This window comes from Leucopleurus acutus (genome assembly GCF_964270905.1).
Source record: "Leucopleurus acutus genome assembly, chromosome: 11".
Classification (NCBI taxonomy): domain Eukaryota; kingdom Metazoa; phylum Chordata; class Mammalia; order Artiodactyla; family Delphinidae; genus Leucopleurus; species Leucopleurus acutus.
The window spans coordinates 83,435,844-83,452,063 of NC_139152.1; the positions used below are offsets into that span (position 1 = coordinate 83,435,844).

The 16,220-nt window shown below is 40.7% G+C and overlaps 1 protein-coding gene across 2 annotated transcripts in view; it reads left to right on the forward strand.

Annotated features, from left to right (window-relative positions):
* Positions 1-16,220, forward strand: part of ANO4 (anoctamin 4) — a gene marked incomplete at both ends in the record, with an annotated part of 231,406 nt that overhangs the window by 100,865 nt on the left and 114,321 nt on the right. The window lies entirely within an intron of this gene.

Here is a 16,220-nt window from a genome sequence, read left to right on the forward strand (position 1 = left end):
ACAGTTTTTCTTTCCTCTTCCTTTATTGTTCCTCTCCTCCTCACAAACCTCACTGCTCTCTCCCATCACTTTCTTATGAGGACTGACATAGCTTCTCCACCAGGGGGAAAAAAAAAATCCATCCTTTTCAGGAGAGGGTAAATTAGACCATAAATTACAGGATTGTCTTTGTTGGGTTAGAGACTGTGCCAGTCAGATTCTGCTACGTTCTGCTGCAGTAACAAACAACCCTCAAATCTCAGTGTCTGGCTTATTTCTTGCTCACCTAACACATTAGCTGTGGGCCAGCTGAGGCTCTTCTTCCCAGGTCTCCTTTCTTATGAGATCTTGCCTGAAGAAGCGACCCGTGCCTAAGGCACGCATTCTCTCTCTCTCTTTTTAATTGAAGTAGAGTTGATTTACAATGTCATGTTAATTTCTGCTGTACAGCAAAGTGACTCAGTTATACATACATGTCCATTCTTTTTTATATTCTCTTCCATTATGGTTTTTCTCAGGATATTGAATATAGTTCTCCATACTATACAGTAGGACTTTGTTGTCTATCCATTCTACAATATATATGTAATAGTTTGCATCTACTAATCCCAAACTCCCAGCCCATCCCTCCCCCCCTCCCCTCCCCCTTGGCAACCACAGGTCTGTTCTCCATGTTTGTGAGTCTGTTTCTGTTTCGTAGATAGGTTCATTTGTGTCATGTTTTAGATTCCACATATAAGTGATATCGTATGGAATTTGTCTTGCTCTTTCTGACTTAACTTCACTTGGTAGGTAAGGCATGCGTTCTCATGACAGAAAATAAAAGGAATTGTCGAGCCACACGATGGCTCTTAAAATTTCTGCTCGTATTTCATCTGCCAAACAAGTCTCACAGCCAAGCGTGGTAATAGGGAGAGGAATTATACCTCTCCCCAGGGAAGGGGGCTGTAGGCCCTTGATAATGGGTAGGGATATATAATCCTCACAAAGAGCAACCTTTTTTTTCCAATTAGGAAAAATAATGCAATTTACCTAGGAATAATAATAATGCAATTTACCTAGGAATAATAATAATGCAATTTACCTAGGAATAATAATAATAATGCAATTTACCTAGGAATAATAATAATAATGCAATTTACCTAGGAATAATAATAATAATGCAATTTACCTAGGAATAATAATAATAATGCAATTTACCTAGGAATAATAATAATAATGCAATTTACCTAGGAATAACCCACGTTAGTATTTTTTTTGGTCCCATCACATTTATATAACACAGTAGTCTGTGAACTCTTTCAGGGCTCAGATGATGTCTTATGCTGTTTTGTTTTGTTTTAGAAACCTTTTAGTTTTTTAGGAGAGGAAGTTTCCATGAAAGTTAGCAAAGATTCGGGCAGAAGAGAGAGAGACTCTGGGGGACAGAAATCAGACATGGGATTGGAAGTTTTCAAAATTCAACTTCATAGACCATCTTTTTTTTTTTTCTTTTTTTTTAAATTGCAGTATAGTTGATTTACAGTATTGTATTTCATGTGTACAGAATAGTGATTCAGTATTTTGCAGATTATACTTCATTAAAAGTTATTCCAAGATCATGGCTGTAATTCCCAGTGCTATACAGTAGTACATGCTTGTTGTTGATCGATTTCATGCATAGTATACCGTGGTGGTATTTCTTTCAGATTAGCAAACAGGACAGGTAGATGTCTGCTTATGTGGTATGTGATTTCTAAGAGAAGGAGTCAGCCTCTTCCCCTGACCTGTTTCTTTGTCTACCGTCCTGTATCACTCAGGCTCCATTCAGGAAAACTGAAACTCAGCAGTTATTTTAACAGAGGTTAAGGCGGGGAATTGATTAGGTAGATATCAGAGAACTAACATGTCACCCAGGGAGCACTGAGGCCACACAGAAAATAACTTCAGGAAGTGAAGCAGCTACTGCTCCAGGGGCCAGAGGAACGGAAGGAAGAGGGTGAGGTTTTCAGAACCTTTAGAAGCTCAGAGGAGGAGCCCTGGAGCTGAGCCCTGTACTTCTGAGGAGATGTTGCCCTGGCTGGTACCTCTGGGGTATGGGACAATGCAGTGAGTCTAGTTTGGGGTATTTTTTAAAAGATGAAAACTGGAACCATTTGCCACGATGAGGTTGAAGAATCACTGCTGGGGTGACATCGACAAGGAGAACAGGCAAACAGGAAAGACCGAGTCCCCTTGCCTCCATTTTTTTCCCCTTCCAGTGCCCCCTACTGGCAGAACATATCAGAGAGCCAGATGCAAACTAGAATTGTCGTTGGCAGGGTCCCTGCTCCAGCACATACAGAATATAGAAGAGGGAAGCTGAGAGGTAACTTAGTAAGCAGTACACTCCCTAATCCCTGGAATTTTACAGTATGAACTTTAATCCTTGGGCTAAAGTCATCGCATTTAAAGTAAAAAATGTCCCTGGGAAAAGTGAAATTTTTTTTTTTTTTTTTTTTTTTTAGCGGTACGCGGGCCTCTCACTGTTGTGGCCTCTCCCGTCGCGGAGCACAGGCTCCGGACGCGCAGGCTCAGCGGCCATGGCTCACAGGCCCAGCCGCTCCGCGGCACGCGGAATCTTCCCGGACCGGGGCATGAACCGGTGTCCCCTGCATCGGCAGGCGGACTCTCAACCGCTGCGCCACCAGGGGAGTACGGAAAAGTGAAATTTTTAATGTTATTTTTCCTTTATATCCCATTATGAATAAGTTTATCAGATCTTTTCTAGAGAGTTAAAAACAAGGGGAGGAAGGAAGAGCCCTAGAGGGGGTACTGTTGCTGTAGCAGGAATAGATAGAGGTTTCCACTAAGATGGTAGGGGGGGAAAAATGGTCAAAAAAGAAAAAAAAAGACAGGGATTAAGGAAGGTAAATTTTTACCAAATTCCAAATTTTGTAGATGCTTGACGTAATTTCTAGGTCTTTGCTGATCACAACAACCAAAATAAACTGCAGGAAAGTAGACAGATCTGTCCCTTTGGTCAGCACTTGGACCTACTCAGCTCCAGTAAGGGAATATAAAAACAAGACCCATGACCAAGACCAGACTAAGACAATAGCCATGGATGCGTCACTGAATGATTAATTTACACAGTGACAATTACTTAGGTAATTCAGGAGAAACCTTACTATTGACTGAATGACAGCACCCTAATTAGTAGAAAGCTAAGGCCTGGGTTATCCTAACCTGGATTTTTCTGGTCTGAGGATTAATTAGGAAATCACTTATGTTTCCAAACTTGGTGCACAGATTTTTAAAAAAATGATTTCCTCTTCATTCTGGCTCACTTGAGTGGCAGATAAAAGGGATCTCTGGGGCTTCCCTGGTGGCACAGTGGTTGAGAGTCCGCCTGCCAAGGCAGGGGACACGGGTTCATGCCCCGGTCCAGGAAGATCCCGCGTGCCGCGAAGCGGCTGGGCCCGTGAGCCATGGCCGCTAAGCCTGCGCGTCCGGAGCCTGTGCTCCGCAGCGGGAGAGGCCACAACAGTGAGAGGCCCGCGTACCGCAAAAAAAAAAAAAAAAAAAAAAAAAAAGTGATCTCTAATAAATTTAAATATTGCAGTGCTTTCATGTTTCCATTCTGAACATCCATTTCAATTCAGTCAGCGTCAAGAACCATTTCTCTGACAGGCACTGTGTAGGGCTGTACAAAGATGAATGAATCACTGTTTTTATCCTTAAGGGTTAACGGTTGAGCCCACAGAGGCTCTGGAGTTTTTGGGTCCCGGACCCCAATCCCAGCTCTGCAACTCACAAGCGGTATGATTCGGAGCTTCAATTTCTTTACTCATAAATTGGGAATAATAATAATACCCATGGAATATTGTAAAAAGTAGCAACACAGTATTTAAGTACATATGATAAATGTTCAATAAATTTGTTATTGTTAATAATATATGTACCTGATATATAAATAGATAATTTTGATATATGTGAACTTTCTCACTAAAGATGGAGGTACTTTAGGATTGGCCTGAATTGTTACTAATTCCAGGATATCACTTTTCTCTCTCTTCTTCTTCCCTCCATCTTTTGCTCCTCCTGCCACCTCCTCTTCCTCCAGAATTATCCAGATAACTGTCCATCTCCCTAGTTCGCTTGGTTCTGTGTATACCTAGCCAACATCAGAGATACTGTTTGGCCTACCATGTCTTAACAGTAGGCCAAGTGAATGCATAGTCTCGTGTTAGGTGACTGACATTTTAAAAATATTTGATTCAAGCAGTGATTCTCCAACCTTTTTTTACCATGACACACGGGAATGGTTACGTACGCAACACACTCCTTTGTGCTTTACTGTTCCTCTAAACAGTACATTGGTTTTAAAAAATAATTAGAATGGATTTGAGGTACCTTTATAATAACATCAATTTACTCCCATGTATTCCATTCCCAGATTTAGGCACTTGAACTGTTACTAGTGTCAAATTAATTATGACACACCTCACCACTAATCATGTCCTGATGTGACATGTAGATGAGACTCCCAAGTTTGTCTGTTGCTTCTTTCTTAAAACCTGTCCAAATGAACATACCAGAAATTCCACTCTTAGATATGTTCTTCTTTGAGAAATACTTGCTCATGTGCATTTTGCAGCATTGTTTATAATAATGAAACATTAGAAATAGCCTACGTATCCACCAGCAGGAAAGTGAACCAACCAACTGTAGTGTCCTCATACAACAGACTTCTAAGCAGCAGGAAATATGATTGGACTAGAGCTCCTTTTGTCAACATGAATGAAACTCACATGGTTGCACAAGGAAAGTAAGTTGCAGAAGAATGAGTAGAGCATGATACCATTTCTGTAAAGTTTTTAAACATACAATCTAATGCTGTATTTTTAGGAATACAGCATTTTTGTGTATCTGAAAATATTTTGTTAAAATAGAGACTTTTTAATACTTGATTTCAAAATAGCAGGTACTTATTTATCAGGGCATGTTAGAACTTTGAGGATCAGTAATCTTTATAAAAAGTGTCAAAGAGAGAGCTAATAATATCATAAACCTACCATTTATGAGCACAGTGTGTACGTGAGTACACTGCAGGCAACACCTCCTAATCTTCAAACCTCTCTCTGAAGTGGGTATTATTGTTGACCCATTTGAAAGATCAGGATACTGAGGCTTAGAGAAGTTACTTTTTAAAATTCAAATAGTTAGTACTTGGCAGAACCAAGACTCTAACCCAGGTTTGTTTTACCTTGAACCAATAAAGTAGATGCTATTATAAGAGCTCTTGGGTTCATAAAAAGTATTCTATCTATCCATGAGGCAGCTTCTTCCTTCTGAATTGTGAGAAAATAAATTTCTATTGTTTAACCTACCCAATCCATTGCACTTTGTTATGGCAGCTGTAGCAAATGAATACAAGTAGTTGTTATACTTCATTTGTAATGATAGTTTGACTAGGTATAGAAATCCTTTTCCCTTAGAATTTTTAAAGGCTTGATCCTTTGATTCTAAAACTCAATATTGCCGCTGAGAACTTTAAAAACATTCCAGTTCCTAATTCCCTCTCTGTAACTTGTTTTCTCCTCTATGGAAGCTTGTATGATCATTTCTTTGTCCCCCGTGTTCTGAAATATCGTAGTTATGTATCTTGATGTGGCTCTGTGGTCATCTGTTGTACTGGTCCCTTTCAACTTGACTACTCTTATCTTTCAGTTCACAGAAATTTTCTTGAATAATTCTTGAATTTTGTGGATGAGTTGTTCTCCTTCTAGAATTTTTATTTTTCAGATATTGGACTTCCTGAGCTGAGACTCTCACATCCTTATCTTTCCTCTCCATTTGTTATGTATACCTTTTTGCCCTGGGAGATTTCTACAACTTATTTTCAAATTCTTCTATTGAGCTTTAATTTCTGCTCTCATTTTGTTTTAGTTTCAAAGGACTGTTTTATTCTCATAAGGTTCTAGCTTTTTAAGATCATATTTTGAGCTTTTTTCACAATTGCATTATCTTCTTAACTCTCTGAACATAATGATTTTTTAAATTGACATATAACACAGTGGTTTCAGGTATACAGTATAATGATTATTTGTTTATACTGCAAAAGGAACACCACAATAAGTCAGTTAACATCCGTCACCGTACATAGTTACCAATTTTTTTTCTTGTGATAACTTTTAAGATTTACTCTTAGCAACTTTCAAATATGCAATACAGTATTATTAACTAAAGACACCATGCTGTACATTACTTCCCCATAACTTATTTATTTTATAGATGTAAGTTTGTACCCTTTGATCCCCTTCACCAACTTTGTCCACCCCCACCCTGAGTAACCACCAGTTTGTTCATTTGTTCTCCGAATCTAGGGGCTTGTTTTCTTTTTTAGATTCCATGTATAAGCAAGATCATAGGTTACTGGTCAGTCTTCCTCAGACTTACTTCACTTAGCATAATGCCCTCAGTGTTCATCCATGTCATCACATGGCAAGATTTCCTTCTTTTTTATGTCTGAGTTATATATATACAATACCACATTTTCTTTATTATTCATTTATTGGTGGACACAGGTTGCTTCCATATCTTGGCTATTATAAACAATACTGTAATAAATATGGGGACACATATATCTTTTCAAGTTAGTATTTTCATTTCCTTCAGATAAATACCCAGAAGTGGAATTGCTGCATCATATGGTATATGGTAGTTCTATTTTTAATTTTTTGAGGAACGTCTGTACTGTTTTCAATAGTGGCTGTACCAGTTTAAAATCCCACCAGCAGTGCAAAAGGACTCCCTTTTCTCCACATGCTCACCAACACTTGTTTCTTGTCTTTTTGATAATAGCCATTCCGATAGGTCTGAGATGGTATCTCATTGTGGTTTTGATTTTATTTTCTCTGGTGATTAGTGATGTTGAGCATCTTTTCATGTTGGCCATCTGTATGTCTTCTTTAGAAAAATGTCTGTTCAGATCCTCTGCCCATTTTTTTTATATCAGATTGTTTTTTTGGTTTTTTGCTATTGAGTTGTATGAGTTCTTCATATATTTCAGATATTAACCCCTTATCAGGTGTATGATTTACAAATATTTTCTCCCATTTCATAGGTTTCCTTTTCATTTTGTTGATGGCTTCCTTCTCTGTGCAGAAGCTTTTTAGTTTGATGTAGTACCACTTGTTTAGTTTTGTCTTTGTTGCCTTTGCTTTTGGTGTCAAATCCAAATAAATCATCACCAAAACCAATGTCAGGGAGCTTACTGCTCATAGTTTCTTCTAGGAGTTTTATGGCCTCAGGTCTTACATTCAAGTCTTTAATCCATTTTGAGTTAATTTTTATGTATAGTGTAAGACAGTGGTCCAGTTTCATACTTTTGCATGTGGCTCTCCAGTTTTCCCAACACCATTTATGGAAGAGGCTGTCCTTTCCCCATTGTATGTTGTTGGCTCCTTTGTCATAAATTAATTGACCATATGTGTGTGGGTTTATTTCTGGGCTCTCAGTTCTGTCCCGTTGATCTTTGTGTCTGCTTTTATGCCAGTACCATATTGTTTTGATTTCTGCAGCTTTGTAATATAGTTTGAAATCAAGGCAGGTGATACCTCCAGCTTTGTTTTTTCTCAAGATTGCTTTGGCTATTCAGGGTCTTTTGTCATTCCATACAAATTTTAAGATTTTTTTTTTCTATCTCTGTGAAAAATGCCATTGGAATTTTGACAGGGACTACATTGAATCTATAGATTGCTTTAGGTAGTATGGACATTTTAACAATATTAATTTTTCCAGCCTATGAGCATGGAATATCTTTCCATTTGTGTCTTTTTCAATTTCTTTCATCAATGTCTTACAGTTTTCAGTGTACAGGTCTTTCACATCCTTGGTTAAATATATTTCTAGGTATTTTATTCTCTTTGATGCAATTGTAAATGAGATTTTTAAATTTCTCTTTCTGAGAGTTCATTATTAGTGTATAGAAATGCAACAAATTTTTGTATATTGATTTTGTATCCTATAACTTTACTGCATTTGTTCTACAGTTTTTTTAGTGGAGAATTTAAGGTTTTCTATAAATAATATCATGTCATCTGCACATAGTGACAGTTTTACTTCTTCCTTTCCAATCTGAATGCCTTTTATTTCTTTTTCTTGCCTAATTGCTCTGCCTAGGACTTCTAATACTATGGAGTTTGGGGGGGAAAGAGGGGGTTGTCTTTTTTCCTCCCATTTTTATTGAGATGTAATTGACATACAGCACTGTATAAGGTTAAGGTGTACAGCATAATGATTTGACTTACATACATCATGACATGATTATCACAATATGTTTAGTGAACATCCAATAGTATGTGAATAAAAGTTACAACAGTTGGCCTCTTGTCTTGTTCCTGATATTAGAAGAAAAGCTTTCAGCTTTTCATCATTGAGTGTGATGTCAGTTGTGGGCTTGTCATATATGGCCTATTCATAATGATTTTTTTAATATTTCATCACTCTACATAGCTAATTTCCTCTAACGTATTTCTTTCTGATTGTTTTTGTCTCTTTGCATTTTTCTCTATCTTTTATGTTAATAGATTTCTTCTGATATGTAGTAATCTTTGGCTGGCTGTCCATATTTAAGAATAGGAAATGCAAAACTTGAGAAGAAGTTTAGAGTATAAGGTGGGGCCTGTCAACCGTGGGCTTCGTGGCTGGGTAGTTTTATTTTGGAGTCTCTGATGTCACTAGATTTTTCATCTTAGGCTGCTTGGATTCCCCAGAGAGGTCTCTGCCAGTCTTCTGCCTGAAAAGTCGAGGCCTGGCTGCCAGTGTTATAGAGCCTAAATGGATGAAGATAGCTGGGAGTCTCAGCTTCCAGGATGCAAATATTCACTTGATCCTCCAGAGTTCACTATGGTACCCCTACTCCTAACCATGCCTGATGTCTCAGTTCAGAGACTATATTACCCTATCAAAACAAACAAACAAACAAACAAAAAAAAACTCCAGTACTCTGTTAGAGTACAAGTGAGGATCTGGGGATCTGACTTCTTCCTAAACAGCTTTCAGCCAGTACTTATTTTAGCATCCCCTTCAGCCCACTTCTAGAGGTCACTGGTGCCCCAGTTCTACGATTTTATGAGATTTTGTAGCATAAATATAATTTGTCTTGGTTCTCCCCAGAGCTGATTTAGTATTCAGCTTTTTCTGGTCTCCTAACTCTGTTACCACTTGTCGGTCTACTTTTCTCATTCCAACATTTTCTTGCTATTTTCTTCTGCTATCCCTGTCCCTTGAGTGTTACACCTTTATTTAAACACAAATACACACACATTGCTATTGTTTTCATGGGGTTTTGAGAGAGAGAAAAATTGAATACAGGTGTTTAATTTTCCATCCTTACCTGAAAGTCTCAAGAGCAAGTATTTCTTAATTTGTATTTAACATTCAAATAGAAAAGGTGAGATTGTGAAGTACAATTAAAAATGACCATTGGAATAAAAATGCCTCACATTCCAGTAGCTTATCGCCTAAAAAGAGGCCTGAAAATTTTTACCAGTCAGGACTCTGAATATTATGTATTTAGTTCGATAATCATCTCATCCTTTTCCTCATAACAAGTATACTTAAGAAGTTAGGGGAGGGCTTCCCTGGTGGCGCAGTGGTTGAGAGTCCGCCTGCCGATGCATGGGACGCGGGTTCGTGCCCCGGTCCGGGAGGATCCCACATGCTGCGGAGAGGCTGGGCCCGTGAGCCGTGGCCGCTGAGCCTGCACGTCCGGAGCCTGTGCTCCGCAGCGGGAGAGGCCACAACAGTGAGAGGCCTGCATATTGCCAAAAAAAAAAAAAAGAAGTTAGGGGAATTCCCTGGTGGTCCAGTAGTTAGGACTCCGTGATCTCACTGCCAAGGGCCCAGGTTCAATCCCTGGTCGGGGAACTAAAATTCCACAAGCTGTGCGGTGCAGCCAAAGAAAAAAGTTATTGCACTGCAGTTGCCTAAAGCCCCCAAAGCTATCAAAATAGGTCTTCAAAAAGTTAATTGGTTGCTTTGTTCCTACTTAGATTTTTCACTAATTTGAGGACGTAATTTAAGTGACAGTTAACAGTATCACCTTTGCTTCTCTTTGTTAAAAAAAAAAAAAAGGGAGGTCTCTATTTAAAAGTCTAATTAAGAAAGTTTCCTGAAATATTTATCTTTAAGGCATTAACCTTCACTGTTCTTTTTGTATTATGAAATGGTACAATTTCAACCATCACGAGAGACTGGTCTGTTGGTCATCTACTGCTATGTAACAGTAAAAGTTACTGGCTTAAAACAGCACACGTTTTGTTTGCTCATGATTCTTTTGTTTGAGCAGTTTGTGCTGGAATCAGCTGGTCAGTTCTTCCACTGGTTTCAGCTGGAGTCAACACGCGGTTGCAATCATCTCTTTGCTCAGCCAGGCTGGACCGTCTGAAATTCTCTCCCTTCCATGTCTGGTGGATGGTGCCAGCTTGTGGCTGGGTTTCTCTCTCTATGTGGTCATTTATCTTCAGAGAGCCTAGCTCAGGCTTCCGTATGTTGACAGTCTTGGGGCAGTGTTCCAAGTGGACGGGAGTGGGTGCTCAGAGCTTGGGGCCTCAGCTCAGAACTCAACAAAAATCACTTCTTCCACATTCTGTTGATGAAAGCCAGTCATAAGACATACTCAGATTCAAGAGGTGAAGAGATAGACTCTATCTCTTGATGGAAGAAGCAGGAAATTCACATCACAACGGGATGAGTATATAGGAATGGGAGGAATTGCGACCATTTTTTGCATGCCACCACAGTCTTCCCTCTGGCATGTATTTTATTCACATTTCTCCCACAGAGAAAATATGCTTATTCCCATTTCACGATCCCCAAAGTTCTCATCCCAATGTGACATTAGGCTCAAAGTCCAGGATCTTTTGTTCCAACATCAGGTTCAGTTGGGGATGAGACTCCTTGGAAGCAGCTCTTGAGGTATAGTTCTTCTTGGACCAGAGACCTGTTCATATAAAAGTCAAACTAACTGCCCCTTACGTTTCCAGCAGACCGTGAGGAGAGATGGGCCCAGATAATTACAATAGATGCTTCCGTTCAAAATGGAGAGCAACAGAAGCAGAGCAGTTCTGAAATCCAGTGGGGCACGTGCTTCAAGCCCCTGTACTCTAGGGCCAAGAAACATGCCTTGATTAATAGTCTGTTTCTTTCTTTGCCATATGCCTTAGATTTTTAAATTTATAGAAGTCAGTATTGTGGCTAAGAATCTAAAATACGTATACAGCACCATCTATAGGTAGTTAAATGCTTCTTGAGAAAGTTTCCACTTGAAGTTTTAAAACATGGAGATTTTCATATCTTGGAGGATACTTGTTTATTTTATCAATTTCAGAAATGTCATAAGGTAGGTATTAAACCAAATTTTTTAAAGCCTCTTCTTTGCCTTTATTTCCCCCAAAGTAGTAACACATACGAAGAAAGCATAATTATAAAATAAAACTGATTTTCAGAATCTTTAAGTTAGAGAAAAATGTAAAATGTATCTGTGATATAATCTGACAATCTCTGCAACATTCAGTGGGTCTCTAGGTATGGAAAACACATGGTCTGATTATTCACTCGGGCCCTAGAATAAGGAACAAGGCAGTCCAAGCCCTGCCTGCATTCTGCAGGAGAAGGGGGGCAGACAGTGAACATGTAGATACATGTCTCCCCACCCCTGCCCCAATTAAAAAAAAAATTCTAAATAAAACTTAAGAAGAAAATAAAACAAGGTAATAGAACAGAGAGGGAGTAACTGGTGAAGCAGGAGAGTGACAGTCCTAGCTAGGATGGTAAGGACGTGACATTTAAGTTGAGACCAAAAAGTGATGCAAAAATCTAGGAACAGCACGGGCAAAAGCCCTAGGCAATAACAAGCTGGATTTTTTTCCCAAGGACAGAAAAAAGGGCAAGGTTGCCGGTTTACAGTGACCAAGGGGAAAAAGAAAGGAGTTGAAGTCATTGGTGTAAGCAAGAACCAGACCATGTATGAGCATTTAGACCATGGAAAGGTGTTTGGGCTTTATTCAAAAGTCGGTGGGATGTCATTGAAGAGCTTTAAGCAGAAGAGGGATAAGATTTTATTTATGTTTTAAAAGATCATTGCCTCATAGATTCATAGAGGATGAACTAAAGGGAGAAAGAGTGAAATTAGAATAGTCAGGCGGCTACTGCAGTAGTCCTGGAAACAGCTTTGAAGCAGAAGTGTGAGAAAGGATCAGATTCAGGGTAACATTTGGGAAGAGGAACCCAAAGAACTTGATTGGATATCAGATATGAGAGACAGAGGGTCAAAGATAATTTCAAGTTTGTGACTTGAGAAATTGGGTGCATAGTAGTGCCATTTTTTAAGATGGAAAAGACCAGGGAGAAAGCAGGTTTTGCTTTTACAAAGGTGCAGATCAAAAGTTCTGTCTGGGACGTGTTCGGTTTGAGTTGTCTCTTAGACTACAAACGTGATCTCAAATAGACGATTGGACACTATATCCAACTGCCTACCAACGAGGTTTAGTGATCTATCTCAGTAATTTATCGTCTCGCTTTGTGACTCTCTAACCCTGTCCTTGGGCAGTTAAGGCATTATGACCCTCATTTTCCTGACAGATTACTGTGTCTCAGAGAGACTCAGTGACCTCCTCCAAACCACACAGCTAAAGGAGAAGAGCAGGACTTGAATTCAGGTCTTCAGGCAACCTGTACATGGACCTGGAGGGCACACTCACCCCTCGCCCAGTTTCCTGCTCCAGTTTCTGTAGTCAAAGGGGGATGCGAGATAAGGACCCCATCGTTAGGCTCGGCCTGCTTACTCAAAGTGTCGTCCACAGTTTAGGCACTTGTTTATCTGCACTGTCAATATCAGTTAGCTCCCAGCCACGTGCGGCTGTTTAAATTTTAATCAGTTTAAATTAAAGTAAAAATTCACTTTCTCAGTTACGCTAGCCACAGTTCAGGTGCTTAATAGATACGTATAACCAGTGGCTACCATATTGGATAGCACAGATACAGAACATTTCCATTATCTTAGAAATTTTTATCCAACAGTACTGGCCTCTAGCCAACTCAAACTAAAGTAATTGTGAAGACAGTGTAGTCTTATCCTCATAGCTGTGGCCTAAGAGGAAAGTTTAGGAAAAAGAAATGAGTTGTTATCTGCTTTACAAGTGGCACGCTTCATAAGCTGAGTTTATACCCGGCTCTAACAAGCACCTTTCCCCAGTTCACACCCTTGAATGTTGGCGTGTTTCTCATTTTATCGAATAGGAATATATAAGAAAGGAGCTGGGTTCTTTCCGCTTTTGCAGTCCCCTAATTAAAATACATGCATACCTAACATCCACGTCCCTTCCCACCCTCCACCCACCTCCATGTATAACACCCTCAACACACAGTGCTTTGCACAGAGCAAACAGAATGCTTGACTGATAAACAACCAGCATATTGTGATACTCTACCACACTGCCGCGGACAGCTGACCACAGGAGAACATATCAGTAAAGAGCAAATAACCACAGCCCAGGAGGTCTGGAGTTGAACCTCAGTTTCACAGCGTTTTCCTTTTCTATTTCATCCCTCCTCGAGTAAAGGGGGTCGGAGCCTTCCCAAGTAAAAACCAAGAGCTGTTCTCCTCCAGGGAAGGCAGGAGGGTAGAGGTCCTGGACGGGGTCAGCGGGAGCTTCAGACCCAGGTCTGCCCATTACTTAGTGAGCAGGGCCTTCCTCATAGGGCAAGGTGGAAGCATTCGGAAAGCCCCCTTCACACACATACACACAGGCAGACCTTCCAGCAGTTCCTTTTACAAAAGAATGGGAAGATTTGGAGCAAGGCATTTGGGTTTTTTTAATTATTATTATTTATTTATTTATTTTTGGCTGTGTTGGGTCTTTGTTTCTGCACACAGGCTTTCTCTAGTTGCGGTGAGTGGGGGGCTACTGTTCGTTGTGGCGTGCAGGCTTCTTATTGCGGTGGCTTCCCTTGTTGCGGAGCACGGGCTCTAGGCGCGCGGGCTTCAGTAGTTGTGGCATGCGGGCTCAGTAGCTGTGGCTCGCGGGCTCGAAAGCGCAGGCTCAGTAGTTGTGGCGCGCAGGCTTAGTTGCTCCGCGGCATGTGGGATCTTCCCGGACCGGGGCACGAACCCGCGTCCCCTGCATCGGCAGGCGGACTCTCAACCACTGCGCCACCAGGGAAGCCCTGAAGAGGATTGTTTTGTAAGTGACTAAGAAAAGCTCGAGAACCGTGATGTAGGAAGTCATCACTGTTCTTTCTCTTAGCCCTCCAGTTTGAAAGAGTGACAGAGAAAATGAGATTCCTCCACCCCCTACAAGAAGATCCTTAGACAAGTAACGTGGAGAGAATAGTTCATATGGTAGCTGGAAAGATGGAGTGGGTAGAAAGATTTCCAGGAAGCAGAAATAGAGGCCAAGGTATAATGAGATGAGAGTTAGTCTCATAGGCCCCCCCGTTAGCTGGGGTTCTCCAGGAGATCTCATTTGTTCTCATCTGAGCCAACTTTAAGGGCTTATCATATGCCAAACCCCGTACCAGTACTGGAAATAGAGATGCACATGGTCGGTCCCTGCTCTGAAGCAGCTCTTACAGAGAAGACAGTCATGTAGGCAGACAAGTTCTATATAATGTTATAGAAACAACAGCAATGGTGACAGCTAACTCTGAGAGCTGATTAAATGCCAGACTCAGGCTCAGCAGTGTTCCTCATCTCACCTAATTCTGCAGAAACCCTATGAAAATGATTACAGTGCTATCGCATTTCACAGATGAGGAAACCAAGACCCGGGGAAGTTGAGGGACAGTCCCAACACCACACAGTAAGTGGCAGAGCTGGGGTTCAGGCTGAGGTCTGTCTCACTTCAAAGTCTTAAGGGAAAGTGGGCGTGATGCTGAAGCTAAAATTTCATCTCTCTCCTTCATGAGATGGTTTTTCTGCTCCCTTCTCTTCTCGTAGCACCACATTACTCTTCAGGGTGTGCGTGGGGGAATCAGGGAAAACCCCCGGAGGGAGATGTGACCTGAGCTGAGGCTCTAAGGATAAGTAGAAACAAGGAGAGCATTCCCAGCAGAGCACCTCTTGGGCTGATCCCCAGGAGAACCAACGTCCAGGAGTCAGAAGTTTCTGCCCCAGGGAGGCAAGTGAGTGGCACGGATAAGATGACAGCCTCTGGAGCCAGACTGCCTGAGTTCAGATCCTGGCTCTGATCCTTACTGAGTGACTTGGGTGCATCACTTAACCTCTCTGGTTCTTCGCCTGTAACATGGGGCTGTACAGTACTGACCTCCCGGCTTATTATAAGCATGGAATGAGTTACCATATCTGGAGCTTAGAATAGTGCCTGGAAGCACATGCTCTATATATTTGTTCCCACTGTAGAATCTCCAGGATCCACGTACAACCTAGATGTAAAGAAGAGGAAAACAAAATTGTGAAGTTCACCTGTGATGAGAACTGTTACATGAGCTCCCAAAATGTAATGGGGTGCTATCAAAAACAGAAGGAAGCGGAAAACCATTTAGTGGAGGAGGGACATGCGCTTTTAGCCCAGAATTGTCTTGTCAAGCACGGTCATGCTTATCAGCTTTCAGTTATCTGGAATTGTGAGTCAAAAATGGGCTTTTTTATTTGTTGTCTACTTCTTTATGCCATCTTTATTGGTATTGAAGTGCAGTGGTCTGTCTCAAATAAGGTGAAAAAGCAGAGGAGGATGAAATAAAAGGAACCGCATTTGATGTAACTCTTAGTTTTCCCCTCTTCCTCTTTGATGCCATAAAATGTTTTCAGAAAACCCTAGAGAAGATATACGATAAATGCTGCAGCTTCCTCACTTACCCACATAGCATTTATCTCTCCTCCACCAAGTCAAATTACTTTTTTCTGAGAACAATATTCTATAACAGAATACAAGAGAAGTAGAAATGAGAGGAAAGTCCTTCTCCAAGAAGTCGGTCCATGTGATTTACATTTTGTCTTCATATTCTCTGGCCTTTTTCTCCTTTACCCCAAACTCACATTCCCAGTTCAATTCCCAAGCCAAACCCCATGCTTGGACCACCCTTTCTCCAGGCCAGTTTTATCTCCGAATGATTTGAGCAACACCTAAGAATTCATCTTCTTGGCAAAAGAAATTTTAATAGAGAGGAGAGAGTACTGAACTCTTCGGGTGGCAGAAGTGCGGTTGGAGGGGTGGCGAGACTCGCTGAGGAAGGTGACTTCTGAGCTGGATTTT